Source organism: Budorcas taxicolor, chromosome X (genome assembly GCF_023091745.1).
Source record: "Budorcas taxicolor isolate Tak-1 chromosome X, Takin1.1, whole genome shotgun sequence".
In the NCBI taxonomy this organism is placed as follows: Eukaryota; Metazoa; Chordata; class Mammalia; order Artiodactyla; family Bovidae; genus Budorcas; species Budorcas taxicolor.
This window is the reverse complement of record NC_068935.1, coordinates 12,543,648-12,566,256: the sequence shown is the minus strand read 5'-3', so window position 1 is coordinate 12,566,256 and position 22,609 is coordinate 12,543,648.

Genomic DNA, 22,609 nt, shown 5'->3' with positions numbered 1-22,609 from the left:
TCCTTATGGAAACATCATAGCTAGAGTGGGGACATTGAAACAAGAAAAACCTAATTTCAAATTCTAGACTTGCCATTGACGACACATGTGATCTTAGAACCATGTAGAAAAGGTTAATTTTAAATTTACACTAGATCTACTTCTGTGACTTTATCCCTTTTTGGTTATTATAAACACCCATAATGGCCTGCTCTTGGCAGAGAACTCGAATTCTGGTTCTGGTCTGGTCTGACTTCTGATAGGGCCGAGTTCCAGTCCTCCCTTCTCTGGAGATCCAGGGAAAAGTCCCGTAACGCCTGGGTATCTGTAGGTGGCAGGAGACGTCTGTAAGGCCACCCCTTTCGCCTCCCCTCTCCCGCCTCCTCCCCCTTCTTTCAACCTGGCTTCCTTTCCTCCCTTGAAATCTTTGATGTTAGTACTTGGATCTGAAGTTCTGTGTCTCTATAGGAGGTTTTCTGAGAGACTGTATTCTTGTATTTGAGGGCTTCCCTGGTGGTGCAGAGGTTAAAGCGTCTGCCTACAATGTGGGAGACCTGGGTTCAATCCCTGGGTTGGGAAGATCCCCTGGAGAAGGAAATGGCAACCCACTCCAGTATTCTTGCCTGGAGAATCCATGGACTTCACTTTCACTTCACTTTCCATGGACTTCACTGTCACTTCACTTTCACTTTAGGGAGAGAAGCTGAGCCTCCAACCTGTAAAGGACTATAAGGAAATGAAAATAACACATTCCTCTGCCTGAGCCTTGATATTCTAGGGGACATTTTCAAGGATTGAATAGTGTTTTTACTTTGTTTCCTCACCTCCCCACCTCTCTTATCCGTAAAAGAACCTAGTAGCTAGGCCTCCACAAGATGGTTATTTTGAGATAGAAGCCTGCTGCCATATTCTCAGTCAGCTGGCTCTCCGATTAAAGTTCCTTCCTTGTCTCAGCACCTCGTCTCTCACACTCATTGGCCTGTCGGGCAGTGAGCAGAATGAGCTTGGACTTGGTAACAATCTCAGGCAAGTAAATTAAATCCTTTGCATCTTAGTTTCCTTACCTGTAACCTAGGACTAACCATTCCCATGCTACAAGGTCATTGTGAGGATTAAATACCACAAAGTGTGTATAGTACATGTCACATGTTGGCACCCAACAAGTGCTAGTCCTTCTTATTCCCACGATTGCTTATGTTGTATTGATACTTTTATCTTTGCTCTGTAATATAAATAGCATCTCCTTGTCCTGTGAGATATTAATGAAGAAATTTCTGAATCCTATTCCTTCTTATTCTTTGACTCTTGAGAACAATAATTAACTATTCCCTTCTATCATCTGATTCTAGAGCCAGGATCAAACTGTATTTACATTTGCCATTTCCATGAATTTTTCTCCAGCCTTTCTCTCCTGGTTAGAACATTATGGAAGTGAAGGAGTGACTGGTTTTCCAGGAGGGAACTGCCAAGGCCACAAAGAAATTGAAGTTTGTCTTCCTAGCCACTTTGGCCTTTGACATAACAGAGATGGGAGAGGTGAAAAATAATTCTTTGTAAATAAAGTACTTTCTGACACAGTAGATTAAGCAATAATGGAAAAAGTTCTAAGATGCTGTTTTTCACAAATTACCACTGTTAACCTCTAAATTACATCAGCCAAGACAAATTTTTTGTTCTCTGAACTCTGACACAGATTGGGTGAGCCCTCATAGGGAGTAAGAAAAGCATTTCTCTAAGTTAGTAAGACTTAGTCTATTTTTAATCCTATTTCAGCCAGTGAAGATTCTGTTGGCTTTGAAAATTCTATCTGGATATAAAATGCAGTACTCCAATATCTTAAGAATTTAATTATCTTTTAAGAATTGCCTCAGCTTCAAGTTAACACTAAATGACATTCAAGTTAGCACTAAATGACATTGCATTTCCAGAATGGCAGCTATGTAATTAATGAATGATAACTTTATGATATATCCTATCTATTCTATAAATATTACTCATACTGTAGATAACTGTCCATTCTTACTTTGACCAATGTAAATTAAAATGTCAGTTTAATAATCTTAAATGTCTTTATATGTTACTTATTAAATTCTAGTGAGAAAGGCAATTAAAAAATAAAAAATAATGGAACAAAACAGATTATAAATTGTATTTAATAGTAAATGTTCTGGAGGAGATAAGCTGATGATCAAGTATATACACTATCCAAAGGAACTGAAAAGGCTATTCTTCAAAAGAGCATCCATATATTTTAAAATTGGTGTCAGGTAATTTAGTTAAATACTATACAATGGGATGTTAAATACTGCTCAGCAAGTTCATTGTTTTACTAGAGTTGTTGCCTCTTTTTTTTTTTTTTTTTAATTTTTGCTTCTTTGGCAGGTGAGGGGCCTTAAAGGTTGATCATATTCAGTACAATACTCCAAATCTTTTTATTCCAGTATGGATTTGCTACTGATTTGTGAGTCTTTAAAGGAGAGATGTGAGCTAATTTAAGGGCTCTTATTTAGAAAAGCCTTTTTAGTAACCAGTTGTGGTAAAAATTTCTTTTTCATTAAATGCTGTTAGCTCAGTAATCAACACACTAAACTGTCACCTTTATATATGTTGGTAGTATGTTATTCTTTCTCCTCTTCTCAATAATTCTAATTCTTGAAAGATGCGTTCTTTAAAAAAAATTAAAACTTTCTAACATAAGTCTCCACTAGAACTTCAATAGAAATGAATTCCAGAAACACTTAGAAATACAAACACCATAGTAAAAGCTAAAGAACTAACTCTCTTAGAAGTTGATTGAGCCGGCTTGTAGCAAAGGACAAATAGTGGGTGTTCTCTAGGATTCCTGGACTCCTTAATGTCATTTATGTTAACCCTATTTTGCAGATATTGATAACAAAACACAGAAGGATAAGTGTTTTTCTGTTCTGAGTCATACAACTAGTGAGTGTCAAAGCTAGGATAAAAACTCAGAACATTCAGACTCTAAAACTTTCATTTATTGTGTTGATTGTTGATTTCAAGGAGAGGAAGATGGTTGAGTCAGAAAATTACTCAAAATTTCATGTGTATTCTTTTTTTTTTTTTGATAGACTTGGGGTCATTCAGATTTTTTTTTTTTACAGAGGTTTTTTTTTTTTTTTTAATTTTAAAATCTTTAATTCTTACATGTGTTCCCAAACATGAACCCCCCTCCCACCTCCCTCCCCATAACATCTCTGTGGGTCATCCCCATGCACCAGCCCCAAGCATGCTGTATCCTGCGTCAGACATAGACTAGCGATTCAATTCTTACATGATAGTATACATGATAGAATGCCATTCTCCCATATCATCCCACCCTCTCCCTCTCCCTCTGAGTCCAAAAGTCCATTATAGACAGCTGTGTCTTTTTTCCTGTCTTGCATACAGGGTTGTCATTGCCATCTTTCTAAATTCCATATATATGTGTTAGTATACTGTATTGGTGTTTTTCTTTCTGGCTTACTTCACTCTGTATAATCGGCTCCAGTTTCGTCCATCTCATCAGAACTGATTCAAATGAATTCTTTTTAACGGCTGAGTAATACTCCATTGTGTATATGTACCACAGCTTTCTTATCCATTCATCTGCTGATGGACATCTAGGTTGTTTCCATGTCCTGGCTATTATAAACAGTGCTGCGATGAACATTGGGGTACATGTGTCTCTTTCAATTCTGGTTTCCTCGGTGTGTATGCCCAGCAGTGGGATTGCTGGGTCATAAGGGAGTTCTATTTGCAATTTTTTAAGGAATCTCCACACTGTTCTCCATAGTGGCTGTACTAGTTTGCATTCCCACCAACAGTGTAGGAGGGTTCCCTTTTCTCCACACCCTCTCCAGCATTTATTGCTTGCAGAATTTTGGATCACAGCCATTCTGACTGGTGTGAAGTGGTACCTCATTGTGGTTTTGATTTGCATTTCTCTGATAATGAGTTATGTTGAGCATCTTTTCATGTGTTTGTTAGCCATCCATATGTCTTCTTTGGAGAAATGTCTATTTAGTTCTTTGGCCCATTTTTTGATTGGGTCGTTTATTTTTCTGGAATTGAGCTGCATAAGTTGCTTGTATATTTTTGAGATTAGTTGTTTGTCAGTTGCTTCATTTGCTATTATTTTCTCCCATTCAGAAGGCTGTCTTTTCACCTTGCTGATATTTTCCTTTGTTGTGCAGAAGCTTTTAATTTTAATTAGATCCCATTTGTGTATTCTTGCGTTCAGTTTTCAAATGCTCTTCTCTTTATATACTCTCCTATGACCAACTAATGGCCATTGTTGACAGTCACTGGGTTATTTGTTCCTCTTTTGCCAATACTGCTCTAAATTTAAAAGTACTTCTCTGAACGTATTTAAAATATTTGAATTTCCCTTTTGTATATGGTCAGCATAGCAAACTTGCATTTTTAGAACCTGATAAAGTGATATCCTGGGTTTTTATTTCTCTTTTGTTCCTAAAGTTTTTTTTTTGTTTGTTTGTTTTTTAATGTTCTAACCTTCCCCACTTTCTTGGCATGTCATCCACCCACACATCTAATTTATGAGTCCACTACACACACACACAAAAAGAATGGCAATGACTGGCGGTTGTTTTCTTTGAATGATTTCCTTACAATCCTCTATTTCTAAGAGCAATCATGAGGTTTATTGACCTACGCAGGGGTAACAAAGAGACTAAGGCATACGTAAGTAATATTAGGAATGTAAATAGTAATGCAATGATAAATTTTAAAAAAGGTTTGAAAATATCAGAAGAGCATATTATGGAGCAGGTTTATACAGATAAAACTGAAAACAAATGAACATATTAATCAAATTTATCAGGAAAAATTAGAAAACCTTCATAAACCAATATGCTTAAATATATTGAATTAGTATTAAAGATTGAAGAAAATCCCAGGTGGCATGGTGGTAAAGAGTCTGCCTGCCAATGCGGGAGAATAAGAGTCATGGTTCAATCCCTCGTTGGGAGGATCCCCTGGAGTAGGAAATGGCAACCCACTCCAATATTCTTGTCCAGAAAATTTGATGAACAGAAGAGCCTGGCAGGCTACAGTCCATGGGATCGAAATAGTCAGATACTACTGATCAACTGAGCTCATAGATAATAAAAGCTAAGCACCTTCCCTCCTCAAAAAAAAAAAAAAAAAAAAAAAAAGGGCTCTAGGTCCAGATGATTAAATGATTTTTATGGCAAATTTACCCTAAGTTTCAAGGATCAAACAATCCAAGTCACGTTAACAAGTTTAGAAAATGGAAGAAAGAAAGCCACTCAACTCACTTTAAGAGGCCTTGACCATAAAACCAGGAAAGGACAGAAGCAGAAGAGAAAAACATAGTCAATTCTCACTTATAAAGATGAGTGAAATGTATGAAACAAGAACCATTAGACAGTTATTGTTTGGGACCAAATCCTAAGAGTCATCTTTAATTCTTCCTTTCTCCCTTCGTATCCCTTATGTAGTGAATCAGTTGGCAAGTTTTATTGACTCAGTCTGGTAAACAAATCCCAGATGTGTTTTATTTGCTCTCTACTATCACAACAACAGGCCAAGCCATGTCTCAATGCAGTGGCCTACTTACTCACCTTTCCACTCTTGTCCTAACTATAATACATTGTCCTTTAAAAATATAAATTAGATCATGTCATTCCTAGATCAAAACACTGTAAAGATTTTCTGTGATCCATAGAATAAAATTCAAACCTCTCACCATAATCTACCTGTCCCTGTATACTCTGACTTCTACCTACCTCTTCAACCTCATTGCCTACCATTCTTCTTCTGGCTCACTCTACTCTAGGTATGCTGATATTCTTCCTGTTATTTGAAAAGACCAAGCTTGTTTCCCATTGAGAGGTTTGACATTTTCCGTGCCCTGTGCACGGAATACTCTTCCTATAGCTATATACAGAGTAATTTCATTCTCATCTTTCAAGCCTCTGTTTAAAATTCACCACCTCAGAGAAATCTTCTCTAACCTATCTTACCATTTTTTTCATTCTCTTTCCATCATCCCCTCCCTCTGTATACTCTTAGCTGTGCTTGTATTTCTTCATATGGCTTGTCAGTATCTAAAATTGCAATTTTCAAATCTTTTAGAAGTTCATGCTCTTTTTCCCTCACTAGAATCTAAGCTTCAGGAGGACACAGAATTTTTTCTTGTTCTTTGCTGTATTTCTACGCCCAGAAGAGGTCCTGGTAGTATGTATTAAATGAATAAATCTAGTGCATAATTAATTTTACAGATAAGAAAACTGAAGCCCAGGGCAGGAAAAAGACTTGTTCAAGGTTACTTGTCTAACCTAAAATGGAACCCTTTCTACTGAGTCACTTCCAATGCACTTTCTACTCTGCCACATGCCTGTGTACCTCTAGCTCCATAATTCTAGTTTTAAAAGACAATCCTGTACTTTCCCTGGTGGACTAGTATGAGTATTAATTAATGAAAATGTTTATGAAGCATGCAGCAGGCAAATAAGTATGATTATGAGACTTAGATATGGATACTATATTACTTTGTGCCTTTCTAGGAGTGGCTAGGTTTCATTTCAGGAGTGCTTCCTTTCAGAAGTTGGAAAAATCCTTCTTTTCTATGTGTGTGTGTCTATTAGTAAATATGATGAAGCATGTTAGAGCCAAACCTGCTCAGCTGATGAAATTAACTTATTCCAAATAATTCATGAGCCCACTGGCTCAGATTAAAGTCCCATTATTCACCAGTAAGCAAAGTAATTTTATATTAAAAAAAAAAAAACAGAAAAGGTCACAGATTGATGGTGTGTGTGCATACACGCACGTGTGCTTGTTCATCATTCAGTCACTAGGTTGTGTCCAACTCTTTGCAACCCCGTGGACCACTACATGCTAGGCTCCTCTGTTCTCCACTGTCTCCCAGAGTTTGCGCAAGTTCATGTCCACTGAATTGGTGATGCCATCCAACCATCTCATCGTCTCTCATCCCATTCTTCTCCTGCCCTCAATCTTTCCCACCGTCAGGGTCTTTTCCAATAAGTCGGCTCTTCACATCACATGGCCAAAGTATTGGAGCATCACTTTTAGCAGCAGTCCTTCCAAGGAATGTCCAGGGTTGATATGCGTGTGTGGTGCAATTTCATTAATTCATTATGCAAGTACCACTTGCCTGTGACTGTGCCAGTGGAGATATGAAAGAAGTGGCAAGCATAATTTTTGTAATTGGTGATCTTCCAATATAGGATCCTGAAAGAATTAGGAAATTATTCTGACACATTATTTAAGCAATGAGGGATAGTAATAGTAAGAACGTATCTACCAGGGTTGGTGTATTTCAGAGCAAGAAAAAAAAATCACTATAAAGTAGAGTTTATCTGTACAAGCAACACAGAGGCTACATGTTGCAAAACTGTGTGTGCCCTTTCCTTCTGCTTTTCGAGGCCAGACTCACAGTGTATTGATATATCATTAAAAATAGTTTATTTTGTTTGCATTCAGGCTGAAAGCCATCGACCAGAGGAGACAGAGTTTTCTAGGGTTTCAAAGTAATTCTTAGAAGATGATAAGGTCCGTTGCCTTTGATCTTTCTAGGCAGAAGCACAGTGTTCAAGTAGCCTTTGTCTCTCTTCAGAAGTGGGAGTTGAGATGGTGTCCTGCCACTGTGGAATATTTCACAAGTGTTCAACAAACTTTCAGAGTATCAGTTTCCTCTTGGCTTATCACTGAACAAAGTAGAAAGGATGTGTTCTGTTTTGTTTGCTCTGGGCAGCCTATGTCTCTGAATTGTCTGTTTCCTGTCAGCTGCCACTAGAGAGATGCTGATTCACTGCATTTGATTTGTGGATAGAATTTTAAACAACATTAAGGGATTCTCATTGTAACTGTTCAGCCCTTTCAGGCATAGTCCCACAAACCCCAACGCTGAGTAATGCCCATTAAAGCTAATGGGCACGCTGTCTGATGAGGGCAGTTCAGTCAACAGAGTAGTCTGTGATGGTGGCTGCAGGGGTTATTCAAAACTGTGCAAATGCCATACATGTCTGTGGGAAATTAGACCTTTCCACCAGCTTCCAAATAGAGTCTTCCATTTGCAACAGGCAAAACACTAACCACATTTTTTCTTTAAAAATGTATTAGGAAAGAAATTATGTACTAGAATATTAGTTTTGTTATAATAAGAACTAGAGGGACTTTAAAAATAGATTTTGGTTACTGGGAGTAAGAAATTGGTTCACAGTGATAAATTTCCTGCGTTTATTTATTTCAGAGCATTTCCTTGAGCAGTGTGTGCAGGTAAGTGAAAAATACTATGGAATTTATTTCACATGTTATAGAAGGACGAGATCAGACTTTTCAAAATAAGGACTGCTTGCCGTAGAGTCACCTGGGAAGTCTATGATAAATACAGATCCCAAGTCCCTATCCCAGACTTGCTGTTTCAGAGTCTAAAGCTTAGGCCTAGAGATTTTCATTTAAAGGAAAACATATACAATATTGACCAGATGTTTCTCATATATTTAAGGTTTGGTAGCACTGGAAGTTGAAATTGGAGAGTAAATACTTAGGAGCAAAGTTTGTTAGAAAGGGATCAGCAGAAGGATAGTGTGCATAGGCAGTGCTCACCAAATTTGACAGCTTTTAATCTCATTGGCATCCCAATATTGTTTATAAGAATAAAAATGCTGTGTCTAATAAAAGTGGGCTAGATATCTTGTGGAGTGCTCCTGCAATACTGTACAACCATTTAACATAATTTCATAGAATGAGATATAAATGCATGGGAAGATACTCATTTCATACTGTTAATTGAAAAAAGCATGCCACAAAATATTATGTACATCACAATTGCTTTCACAAATAGTATATAGTTATAGGCAAGGAAAGGTAAGTGGACAGACACTTTTATCTGATACGATAAAAAGAATGAATGGTATAATATTACAGGTAATTTTTATAGTCTTTTGGCTCATCTGTATTTTCTCTATTTTAAATAAAGAACATTTACTACAAAAGTAATACCAAAATTGTTATCACAAGAAGAAAATATCCACATCTATGTCATAATGTAATGTTAACATCTTAATTGAAGCCCTTTCAGATCCATATTGTGTTGTTCTTTAGCACCTGAGATATTACTATTATTCAAATAAAAAGTAGTTATTTGTTATAAATAAATAAAATATATATAAATAAATAGCTGTGAAAAGAAGAGAAGCAAAAAGCAAAGGAGAAAAGGAAATATATAAGCATCTGAATGCAGAGTTCCAAAGAATAGCAAGGATAGATAAGAAAGCCTTCCTCAACGATCAATGCAAAGAAGTGGAGGAAAACAATAAAATGGGAAAGACAAGAGATCTTTTCAAGAAAATTAGAGATACCAAGGGAGCATTTCATGCAAAGATGGGCTCAATAAAGGACAGAACTGGTAGGGACCTAACAGAAGAAGAAGATATTAAGAAGAGGTGGCAAGAATACACAGAAGAATTGTACAAAAAAGATCTTCATGACTCAGATAATCATGATGGTGTGATCACTCACCTAAAGCCAGACATCCTGGAATGTGAAGTCAAGTGGGCCTTAAAAGCATCACTATGGACAAAACTAGAGGAGGTGATGGAATTTAAGTTGAACTACTTCAAATCCTAAAAGATGATGCTGTGAAAGTGCTGCACTCAATATGCCAGCAAATTGGAAAACTCAGCAGTGGCCAGAGGACTGGAAAAGGTCAGTTTTCATTCCAATCCCAAAGAAAGGCAAAGAATGCTCAAACTACCACACGATTGAACTCATATCACATGCTGGTATAGTAATGCTCAAAATTCTCCATGTGAGGCTTCAACAGAATGTGAACCAAGAATTTCCAGATGTTCAAGTGTATTTCGGAAAGGCAGAGGAACCAGAGATCAAATTGCCAACATCTGCTGGATCGTGGAAAAAGCAAGAGAGTTCCAGAAAAACATCTCTTTCTGCTTTATTGACTATGCCAAAGCCTTTGATTGTGTGGATCACAAAAAACTGTGGAAAATTCTGAAAGAGATGGGGATACCAGACCACCTGACCTGCCTCTTGAGAAACCTGTATGCAGGTCAGGAAGCAACAGTTAGAACTGTACATGGAACAACAGACTGGTTCCAAGTAGAAAAAGGAGTACGTCAAGGCTGTATATTGTCACCCTGCTTATTTAACTTCTATGCAGAGTACATCATGAGAAATGCTGGGATGGAAGAAGCACAAGCTGGAATCAAGATTTCTGGGAGAAATATCAAAACCTCAGATATGCAGATGACACAACCCTTATGGCAGGAAGTAAAGAAGAACTAAAGAGCCTCTTGATGAAAGTGCAAGAGGAGAGTGAAAAAGTTGGCTTAAAACTCAACCTTCAGCAAACTAAGATCATGGCATCTGGTCCCATCACTTCATGGCAAATAGATGGGGAAACAGTGGCTGACTTTATAATTTGGGCTCCCAAATCACTGTAGATGTTGACTACAGCCATGAAATTAAGACACTTACTCTCTGGAAGTAACGTTATGACCAACTTTGGCTCAGAGGTTAAAGCATCTTCCCGCAATGCGGGGGACCTGGGTTCGATCCCTGGGTCAGGAAGATCCCCTGGAGGAGGAAATGGCAACCCACTCCAGTACTGTTGCCTAGAGAATCCCATGGGTGGAGGAGCCTGGTGGGCTACAGTCCATGGGGTCGCAAAGAGTCGGACACGACTGAGCGACTTCACTTCACTTCATTTCACTTCAGACAGCATATTAAAAAGCAGAGACATTTCTTTGTCAATAAAAGTCCATCTAGTCAAGGCTATTGTTTTTCCAGTGGTCATGTATGGATGTGAGAGTTGGACTATAAAGAAAGCTGAGTGCAGAAGAATTGATGCTTTTGAACTGTGGTGTTGGAGAAGACTCTTGAGGATCCCTTGAACTGCAAGGAGATCCTACCAGTCCATCCTAAAGGAGATCAGTCCTGGGTGTTTTTTGGAAGGACTGATGTTGAAGCTGAAACTCCAATAATTTGGCTACCTGTTGCGAAGAGCTGATTCATTTGAAAAGACCCTGATGCTGGGAAAGATTGAGGGCAGGAGGAGAAGGGGACAACAGAGAATGAGATGATTGGATGGCATCACTGACTCAATGGACATGAGTTTGGGTGAACTCCGGGAATTGATGATGGTCAGGAAGGCCTGACGTACTGCAGTTCATAGGGTCACAAAGAGTCAGACACGACTGAGCAACTGAACTGAACTTATATATATATAAATAAAATAAAAATAAATTTACAAAATACAAATCTTTGGAAGAAGATGAATATAAATTGAATTAATGGAATGGAGGCCAATACTATTTTTGTTTTGGCCTACCTTAATGCAGGCTTCCCTGGTTGTTCAGTGGTAAAGAATCTGCCTGCCAATACAGGATACTCGGCTTCAATCACTGGGTCAGAAAGATCCCCTGTAGAAGGAAATTACAACCCACTCCAGTGTTCTTGCCTGGGAAATCCCATGGACAAGGAGCCTGATGGGTTACAGTCCATGAATTGCAAAAGAATCGGACCTGACTTAGTGACTAAACAACAACAACCTTAATTTCACTCAAAAGTATCACTTTTAAACATTGGGTATGTGTATTTAAAATATGTTTGTTGCAGCCTGAAATAAATTAAAATGGCTGATTTTGAACAATTTTTTAGATTTATTTTTATTTAGTTTATTGGTTATAACATAATACAAGTTTCATGTGTATAACATTATATGTCTACTTCTATATACCCTGCAGCCTGCTCACCACCCCAAAATTTGGATCTTATCTGTCATCAAACAGTTCATCTCCTTTACCCATTTCACTCTCCACACTGTCCCTTTCCCTCTGGGAACTACTACTCTTTTCTTGGTATCTTCATGTTTGTTTCTGTTTAACTTGTTTTGTTCACTGATTTGTAAAGAAAATTTTCAAAGAAAGAGGTAGAGATGTAGCCTCTAGAACTGCAATATCCAATATGAAAGTGATCAGCCACATGTGGCTATTGAGTGCTTGGTACAGGGCTGGTCTGATTTCACATATGGTAGAAGTATAAAATAGAAGGGGAAAAAGTAGAAGCAGTGACAGATTTTATTTTCTTGGGCTGCAAAATCCCTGTGGACTGTGACTGCAGCCATGAAATTAAAAGATGCTTGCTCCTTGGAAGGAAAGCTATGAAAACCTGAGACAGCATATTAAAAAGCAGAGAAATCACTTTGCTGACAAAGGTCCAAAAGCTATGGTTTTTCCAGAAGTCATGCACAGATGTGAGAGCTGGACCATAAAGAAGGCTGAGCACTGAAGAATTGATGCTTTCAAACATTGGTGCTGGAGAAGACTCTAAGAGCCCCTTTGAAAACAAGGTGATCAAACCAGTCAATCCTAAAGGAAATCAGCCCTGAATATTCATTGGAAGGACTGATGCTGAAGCTGAAGTTCCAATACTCCAGCCACCTGATGCAAAGAGCTGACTCATTGGAAAAGACTCTGATCCTGGGAAAGAATGAGGGCAGGAGGTGAAGAGGGTGACAGAGGATGAGATGGTTGGATGACATCACTGACTCAAGGGACATGAGTTTGAGCAAACTCTGGGAGATAGTGAAGGACAGGGAAGCCTGGCATGCTGCAGTCCATGGGTTTGCAAAGAGTTGGACACAAATTAGTGACTGCACAACAACAACACGCATATAGGCAACTTTATGAGTTGACAGACACCTAAAGCGTAAACTGAGCTTCCCCAGTGGCTCAGTTGGTAAAGAATCCACCTGCCAAGCAGGAGTCACAGGTTTGATCCCTGGGTCAGGAAGATCCCTTGGAGAAGGAAATGGCAACCCAATCCTATATGCTTGCTGGGGAAATCCCATGGAAAGAAGAACCTGGCAGGCTACAGTCCATGGGTCACAAAGAGCTGGGGCTTAGCTACTAAATAGCAGCAAAAGGGGCAATTGCCTAAAGCACTTATGGTTTATCCTCTTTCTTGGATCGTGATTCCTCAAGTCCCTGTCATCTTGGCCTCCCTTGACTCCAGCTTCTGTCTCTGTAGTGAGACTTCGGCAAGCCCCAGATTGAGGCTTCCTGACTCTTCTCTACACAGTTAATGGGTGAATGCCCCAGGGATAAAAAGCAGGAGTAAGTATGGAGCTCACTTCAGGGTAATTCCCTTCTATCTAGAATCTTGGTCCCTCTAAATTGTGGTTTCCTTGATAGCCAATGCCTTCAAATCACATATTTGAAAAACTTTATACGGCTTTTGTAGTTGTCCCCAAGCTGAAGTAAGCTACTCTATCATGACCAGATGTAGGAAACAATCCTGAAATTTTTTGTTTGCCAAGTTGTTGCGCTAATCACCTTAAAGCAGTGTCTTAGCTTAGTCTGTTATCTTGATTTATGTTCCCTGAATGGTGACCTTTTGCTTCAGTAGAGCCATCCTTGTTCTCAAGGAGGAATACTGATTAGCCCTCAGCTTTGAAGAAACCTAACAAGCCCCTCCCACTACTAGTGAGGCTATAGCCTTCTGACAATGACCCAGGGGCATTCTCTTTGTATATGAAAGATGACAGATTGCTAAGGAACAGACCAAAGTCCAAATATTAATAATTTTGACAGAACTTAGGAGGGCACAAAAGCAGCAATAAAAATAGCTTGCTATGTGATTATTAACTCACTCTTGGGTCTCACTGAGAGCTTTCAAAAACATTTTGCATCTGTACTTTTAGCATATCTTTCATTTCAAACCTTTTAGTATTTTTCTGTTTGTCACGTTGTATAATTATATTTCAAGGCTTGGTTAGTCCTCAAAGGTTATTCTTGGGTTTTAACCTTGAATACTCTACCAGGCAAAAATGTAATAATTATATTTTCTTTATGGCAATATGCCTGTATATTCATGAGAGTTTATAAATAAAATGGATTTTTCAAAGACTAAATTCTACTAGTTCACTTCATGAAGCTTTTTTTCAGAATGTAGGTTTGAATGAAGCAAAATGAATCATTCCTGCTATTAAGACTTGCAGAATGTAAATGAAAAGATACACAAAATCATATTTTGCTGGTTCACCTTGTTGGATTTATACCTTTCCTTTTTATCTGCTGTAGTTACAAATGCTCACTTAATAAACTGTAATATTTTCTCTCCCAATAAATAGCTTCCTGACTAAAGTTTTTTTTTTTCTTTCATTTTTTGGATTAGCTGAACAAAACTGTATACTACTCTGGTACTTAAGGAATCTTTTTGCCCATAAATGAAAAGTAAATTGAACACAATTTAAATTTATGTGCTAATCTCCCTCTGTCACTCCCTCCTTTCTTTTTTTTTTTTTTTCCTTTGTATCAATTTCAAAGGCTAGGCTAGTACAGAAAACATGACTAGATTGACCCAAAATCTATTTCCAAATTCAGAATTAGTTGAATCCTATTTGGGATTTGGTCCTACATACAACATTGTTGAGAATTGCCTGACATTAATTGACAAGTCTTCACATGCTTACTGCTGCTGCTGCTGCTAAGTCACTTCAGTCGTGTCCGACTCTGTGCGACCCCATAGACGGCAGCCCACCAGGCTCCCCCGTCCCTGGGATTCTCCAGGCAAGAACACTGGAGTGGGTTGACATTTCCTTCTCCAGTGCATGAAAGAGAAAAGTCAAAGTGAAGTCACTCAGCCGTGTCCAACTCTAGCGACCTCATGGACTGTAGCCTACCAGGCTCCTCCATCCGTGGGATTTTCCAGGCAAAAGTACTGGAGTGGGGTGCCATTGCCTTCTCCACACATGCTTATTAAAGGCAACCAAATGGATTATATTCAGAACAAAGTCCTGAAATAATAAGTGAACTTGACTCAATATGTGGGAAATGCATGAACAGACTGGATTTCTATAGTCTGGAGAAAAGACTGAAGGGGAGGTAGGAACATGATAGCTATCTTTAAATATTTTAAGAGCTGTCATGTTGAAGAGGAATTTAAATTCTTTATAGGAGGTCACAAAGAGTAGAAATAGGATGAGACAAAGATTTCTTAAATCTTAGAGTGTTTCTTAGTGGTTCTCAGTTAAGTTAGCTAAAGAAATACAATTTTTTATGGAAGAAACAATTATTTGAGAACTAATTGTTGAAAGTTCATTAAGTGATACCTTTGAAGTACTAAAAAAATCAATCTAGAATTCTTTACTCAGTGAAAACATTCTCCAAAAATAAAGACACATTACACTTGTGTAACAATTCATTTTTAAAAGGAGATGAACACATTTTCTGATAAAAATAAGTAGGAATTTGGAACGTGTGAAACTACACTGAAAGATATATGGAAGGGGGTTCCTCATGCAGTAGGAAAATAATCCCAGATGAAAGAATGGGAAGATAGAAGGAATGAAGAGCACAAAAAGGATAAATATCTGAGTAAATAAAAAAATATTATAAAGGGGTAATGGTTGTTTAAAATAATAATAGCATCTTGTGAAGTTTTAGAATACATGTAGAATAAAATGAATAATAAAATAGCATAAGGGATCTGGGGAAAATAAAGGTTAAAATATTTAAAAATCTTTTCCACATTTGGGAAGTGGTAAAAGTGTTCATTAATTTCTATAGTAATAACTGTAAAATACTAACTACCAAGTTAAAGAATAACCACAAGTTAAAAGTTGGGTTAAACAGAATAAACAACAATAACAATAAAACTTATTGACTCTGAAAGAAAGAAGGGAGGAAGGTAAAAATCTTAAAAAAAGAACAGATAAGGACGAGTAGATAGTTAATTCAAACCATAACTGCATGAAATGTATGTAGACTAGACTAACTAATCCAAACTAATGATAAAGATTTTCAAAGTGGATTTCTTAAAAATCTACACACTGTTTACAAGAGATACAACTTAAATAGAAGATAGAAAGATTCATAGTATATGTCTGGAAAATACATCATGCAAATACTAGCCAAAAGAAAGCTGATATATTAATATCTAGACCCAGTCAACTTTAAGGAAATATATATTACTATTAAAGATAAACAAATATTTCATAATGATTAAAAGAGGTCAAACCAGCAAGAATAACAAAATAAATTCTAATTAGTCTATTAGCCTCAATAAGTATAAAGCAAAAATAGTCAGACGTAGGACCACAATCACAGTTTAAACTTTGAGATACTCCTCTCAGTAACTGATAAAAGAAGAAAAAAAAATATATTGAACATTTGAATGAAAAAATGGCAGCTTGTACTAATTGATATGTACTAAAATATAACCAACAACTAAAAAATGCACCTTCTTTGTAACAAATGCGCATTAATATTTATGAAAATAGATGTTATGCTGGGTCATAAGGGAATTCTTAATGAATTTCTAAGGACTAAAATTCTAAGCATGTTCTTTAACACATGAAATTAAACTAGAAAATTTCCAAATGTTTAGAAATTAAGTAAAACATTTAAAAATTAAATATAGGAAAAAAAAATGACATTTAAATAGTTCAAAATAAGGCTAAAGCAGTACTTAAAAGGAAATTTATAGCCTTAAAGAGGCATCTATTAGCAAAGAAGGAAGAATAAATTCAGCAGCCAAATTATTCATCTCAATAAACTCAAAGAGGAGTAGAAATCAGAAAATTTATAAAGGAGAAGAATTGAAGTAAATGACAAAGAAATAATCATAAAACAAAGCCAAAGAAGCTTAAAGTTGATTTTCTGAAAAGTTTGATAAAATTAATAAGCCTGTATAGTACTAATCCAGAAGAAAAATGAAATACAAATTGCAAATTAAGAATGAGATGCCTTGGAAAAATATCTATTCAGGTTTCCCACTCATTTTTTAAATCTAGGTTGTTTGTCTTTTGAATGTTGAGTTGTATGATCTGTTTATATATTTTGGATATTAACCCCTTATTGATCATATCATTAGCAAATATTTTCTCCCATTTAGTAGGTTTTCTTTCATTTTCTTGATGATTTCCTTTGTGGGGCAAAAGTTTTTAAGTCTAATTTGGTCCCATTTATTTCTTTTGGTTTAGGAGATGTTGTTATTGTTCAGTCTCTAAATGGTGTTCAATTCTTTGTGACCCCACGGACCAGCAGACTTCCCTGACCTTCATTATCTCCCAGAGTTTGCTCAAACTCAAGTCAGTGATGCCATCCAAGTCTTTTCTCCTGCCTTCAGTCTTTCCCAGCATCAGGGTCTTTTCCAATGAGTCAGCTCTTTGCATCAGATGAGCTTCAGCATCAGTCCTTCCAATGAATATTCAAGGTTGATTTCCTTTAGGATTGACTAGTTCTCTCTCCTTGCAGTCCAAGGGACTCTCAAAGTCTTCTCTAGCACCACAGTTCAAAAGCATCAATTCTTCGGTGCTCAGCCTTCATAGTTCAACTCTTACATCCATATATAACTACTAGAAAAACCATAGCTTTTACTATATGGACCTTTGTCAGCAAAGTGATATCTCTGCTTTGTAATACACTGTCTAGGTTTGTCATAGGTTTCCTCCTTGGATACAAACGTCTTTTAGTTTCATGACTATAATCACTGTCTGCAGTGATTTTTTAGTCCAAGAAAATAAAATCTGGCACTGCTTCCATTTTATCCCCATTATATTTGCCATGAAATGATGGGACTAAAGGCTATTAGTTTTATTTTGTTTCTTTTTTTAAAAAATATTTATTTTTAATTAGAAGATAATTAGTTTATAATATTGCATTGATTTCTGCCATACATCAAATGTTGAGTTTCAAGCCAGCTCTTTTATCCTCATCAAGAGACTATTTTTTTTACATTTCAAAACAGTTTTACTTATTTTTTTAAGTAGAAAGCTTTCATTATATTTATTTATTTTTGAAATTAATTATTTTAATTGGAGGATAATTACTTTACAATATTGTGATGGTTTTTGCCATACATCAACATGAATCAGCCATGGGTGCACATGACCCCTTATGCTGAACCCCCCACCCACCTCTTTTTGTTGTTGTTCAGTCACTCAGTCATGTCCAATTCTTTGGGACACCATGGACTGCAGCACGCCAGGCTTCCCTGTCCTTCACCATCTCCCAGAGTTTGCTCAAACTCATGTCCATTGAGTTGGTGATGCCATCCAACCATCTTGTCCTCTGTCATCCCCTTCTCCTGCTTTCAATCTTTCCCAGTGTCAGGGTCTTTCCCAGTAAGTTGGCTCTTGGCATTAGGTGGCCAGAGTATTGAGCTTCAGCTTTATCATCAGTCCTTCCAATGAATATTCGTGGTTGATTTCCTTCTGTATTGACTGGTTTGATCACCTTGATGTCCAAGGGACTCTCGAGAGTCTTCTCCAATACCACAGTTCAAAAGCATCAATTCTTCAGTACTCAGCCTTCTTTATGGTTCAATTCTCATTTTTATACATGACTACTGGAAAACCATAGCTTTGACTCTATGGACCTTGGTCAGCAAATTAATGTATTTGATTTTTTAAAAAATTCAAAATTATTCATTTTAATTGGAGGATAATTGCTTTATAATATTGTAGGTTTTGCCATACATTGATGTGTATCAGCCACAGGAACATATGTGTCCCCCCCATCCTGAACCCCACTCCCACCTCCCTACCCACCCCATCCTTCTGGATTGTCCCAGAGCACTGGTCTTGAGTGCCCTGCTTCATGCATCAAACTTGCACTAGTCATCTGCTTTACATATGGTAATATACATGTTTCAATGCTACTCTTTCAAATAATCACACCCTTGCCTTCTCCCACATAGTCCAAAAGTCTTTTCTTTACATCTGTCTCTTTTGCTGCCTTGCACATAGGATCATCATTACCATCTTTCTAAATCCCATATATATGTGTTAATATACTGTATTGGTGTTTCTCTTTCTGACTTAATTCACTCTGAATAATAGGCTCCAGTTTCAGCCAACTCATTAGAACTGACTCAAATGTGTTCTGTTTTATAGCTGAGTAATATTCCATCATGTATATGTACCACAACTTCTTTATCCTTTCATCTGCCAATGGATATCTAGGTTGCTTCCATGTCCTAGATATAGTAAACAGTGCTTCAATGAACATTGGGGTACATGTGTCTCTTTCAATTTTGGTTCCTCGATGTGTATCACCAGCAGTGAGATTGCTGGGTTGTTTATGGCAGTTCAGGTTCCAGTTTTTTAAGGAATCTCCATACTGTTCTCCATAGTGGCTATACCAGTTTGCATTCCCACAAACAGTGTAAGAAGGTTCCATTTTTCTCCACACCTCTCCAGCATTTGTTTGTATACTTTTTGAAGATGGCTATTCTGACCAGAGTGAGATGATCCCACATTGTAGTTTTGATTTGCATTTATCTAAAAATGAATGATGTTGAACATCTTTTCATGTGTTTATTAGCCATCTGTATGTCTTCTTTAGAGAAATGTCTGTTTAGTTCTTTTGCCCACATTTGGATTGTGATATTTGTTTTTCTGGTATTAAGCTGCATGAGCTGCTTGTATATTTTGAAGATTAAGTCTTTGTCAGTTGTTTCATTTGCTATTATTTTCTCCCATTCTGAAGGCTGCATTTTCACTTGGCTTACAGTTTCCTTCATTGTGCAAAAGCTTAAAAAGTTTAATTAGGTCCCTTTTGTTTTATTTTGTTTTTATTTCCATTACTCAGGGAGATGGGTCCAAGAGGATCTTGCTGTGATTTATGTCAGAGAGTGTTCTACCTAGGTTTTCCTCCAAGAGTTTTATAGTTTCTGGTCTTACATTTAGATCTATAATCCATTTTGAGTTTACTTTTGTGTATGGTGTTAGACAGTATTCTAGTTTCATTCATATACAGGTGGTTGACCAGTTTTCCCAGCACCACTTGTTAAAGAGATTGTCTTTTCTCCATTGTATATTTTTGCCTCCTTTGTCAAAGATAAAGTGTCCATAGGTGTGTCGATTTATCTCTGGACTTTCTATTTCGTTCCATTAATCTATATTTCTGTCTTTGTGCCAGTACCATACTGTCTTGATGATTGTAGCTGTGTAGTATAGTCTGAATTCAGGAACGTTGATTCCTCCAGTTCCATTGTTCTTTCTCAAGATTGCTTTGGCTATTTGAGTTTTTTTTTGTGTTTGTGTACAAATTATGAAATTATTTGTTCTAGTTCTGTGAAAAATATCATTGGTAGCTTGATAAGGATTGCATTGAATCTGTAGATTGCTTCGGGTAGTATACTCATTCTTCTGATCCATGAACATGATAATGTGTCTCCATCTATTTGTGTCATCTTTGATTTCTTTAGTTGGTGTTTTATCATTTCCTATATATATAGGTCTTTTTTAGGTAAATTTATTCCTAAATATTTTATTCTTTTTATTGCAATGGTGAATGGGATTGTTTCCTTGATTTCTCTGTTTTCTCATTGTTAGTGTATAGGAATGCAAGGGATTTCTGTGTATTAATTTTATATTCTACAACTAGTTCTAGTAGTTTTCTGGTGGTATCTTTAGGGTTTTCTATGTAAAGGATCACATCATCTGCATACTGTGAGAGTTTTATTTCTTCTTTTACAATCTGGATTCCGTTATTTCTTTTTCTTTTCTGATTGCTGTGGCTAAAACTTCCAAAACTATGAATAGTAGTGGTGAGAGTGGGCAGCTTTGTCTTGTTCCTTATTTTAGAGAAGATGTTTTCAATTTTTCACCATTGAGGATAATGTTTGCTGTGGGTTTATCATATATGGCTTTTATTATGTTGAGGTATGTTCCTTCTGTGCCTACTTTCTAGACAGCTTTTATCATAAATGGGTGTTGAATTTAGTCAAAATCTTTCTCTGCATCTATTGAGATAATCATATAGTTTTTATCTATCTATATGTGTAAGGGGGTGGAGCAAGTGGATAGATCCAAGGTGGATTAAGTCTACCTTGATCTATCCATTGGTGTGAGTGGGGTAGTAAAGTCCCCCACTATTATTGTGTTACTGTTAATTTCCCCTTTCATACTTGTTAGCATTTGCCTTATGTATTGGGGTGCTTTCTACCATAAGTGTGGTATTATCTGCATATCTGAGGTTATTGTTATTTCTCCTGGAAATCTTGGTTCTGGCTTGTGCTTTATCCAACCAGGCATTTCACATGATGTACTCTGCATAAAAGTTAAATAAGCAGGGTGACATTATACACCCTTGACATACTTCTTTCTCATTTGGAAACAGTCTGTTGTTCATGTCCAGTTCTAACTGTTGCTTCTTGACCTGCATACAGATTTCTCAGGAGGCAGGTCTGGAGGTCTGCCATTACCATCTCTTGAAGAATTTTCCACAGTTTGTTGTGATCCACAAAGTCAAATGCTTTAGCATAGTCAATGAAGCAGAAGTAGATGTTTTTCTGGAATTATCTTGCTTTTTCAATGATCCAACTGATGTTGGCAATTTGATCTCTGTTTCCTTCCCTTTTCTAAATCCAGCTTGAATATCTGGAGGTTCTTGGTTCTTATACTGTTAAAAACTACCTTGGAGAATTTTGAGCATTCCTTTGCTAGTGTGTGACATGAGTGGAATTGTGTGGTAGTTTGAACATTCTTTGGCATTGCCTTTATTTGGGATTTGAATGAAAACTGACCTTTTCCAGTCCTGTGGCCACTGTTGAGTTTCCCAAATTTGCTGGCATATTGAGTGCAGCACTTTCACAGCATCATCTTTAGGATTTGAAATAGCTCAGCTGGAATTCCATCACTTCCACTGTGTTTGTTTGTAGTAATGCTTCCTAAGGCCCACTTGACTTTACACTTTAAGATGTCTGGCTCTAGGTGAGTGATCACACCATCGTGGTTATCTGTGTCATGAAGATCTTTTTTGTATAGTTCTTCTATGTATTCTTACCACCTCGTCTTAATATCTTCTGCTTCTGTTAGGTCCATTCTGTTTCTATTCTTTACTATGCCCATCTTCTCCTGAAATGTTCCATTAGTATCTCTAATTTTCTTGAAGAGATCTCTAGTCTTTCCCATTGTATTTTTTTCTTTTATTTCTTTCCATTGTTCACTAGGAAAGCTTTATATCTCTCCTTGCTATTCTTGGGAAGTCTGCATTTAGATGGGTGTATCTTTCCTTTTCTCTTTTGCCTTTCACTTCTCTTCTTTTCTCACCTATTTGTAAGGCCTCCTCAGACAACCATTTTGCCTTTTTGCGTGTTTTTCTTGTGGATGGCTTTGATCACTGCATCCTATACAGTTTTAGGAACCTCTGTCATTAGTTCTTCAGCACTATTTCCTTTCCCACATTGGGGAAGTGTTCAACTATTACCTATTTTCTCAGGTCCTTTCTCTCTCTCTTCTCCTTCTGAGACCCCTATACTGTGAATATTGGTGCATTTAATGTTGTCCCAGAGGTCTATTAAGCTGCCTTCATTTCTTTTCATTTTTTTTTCTATATTCTGTTTTGCAGCATTGATTTTCATCATTCTGTTTTCCAGGTCACTTATCCATTCTTCTGCCTCAGTTATTCTGCTATTGATCATTTCTAGTGTATTTTTCATCTCTGTTTGTTTTTTCTTCAGTTCTTTTAGGTCTAATCCCTTGAATCTATTTGTTACTTTTTGCCTTCAGAGTGGTATCATCTGCATATCTACAGTTGTTTATATTTCTCCCATTAGTCTTGATTCTAGTTTGTGTATCATCTAACCTGGCATT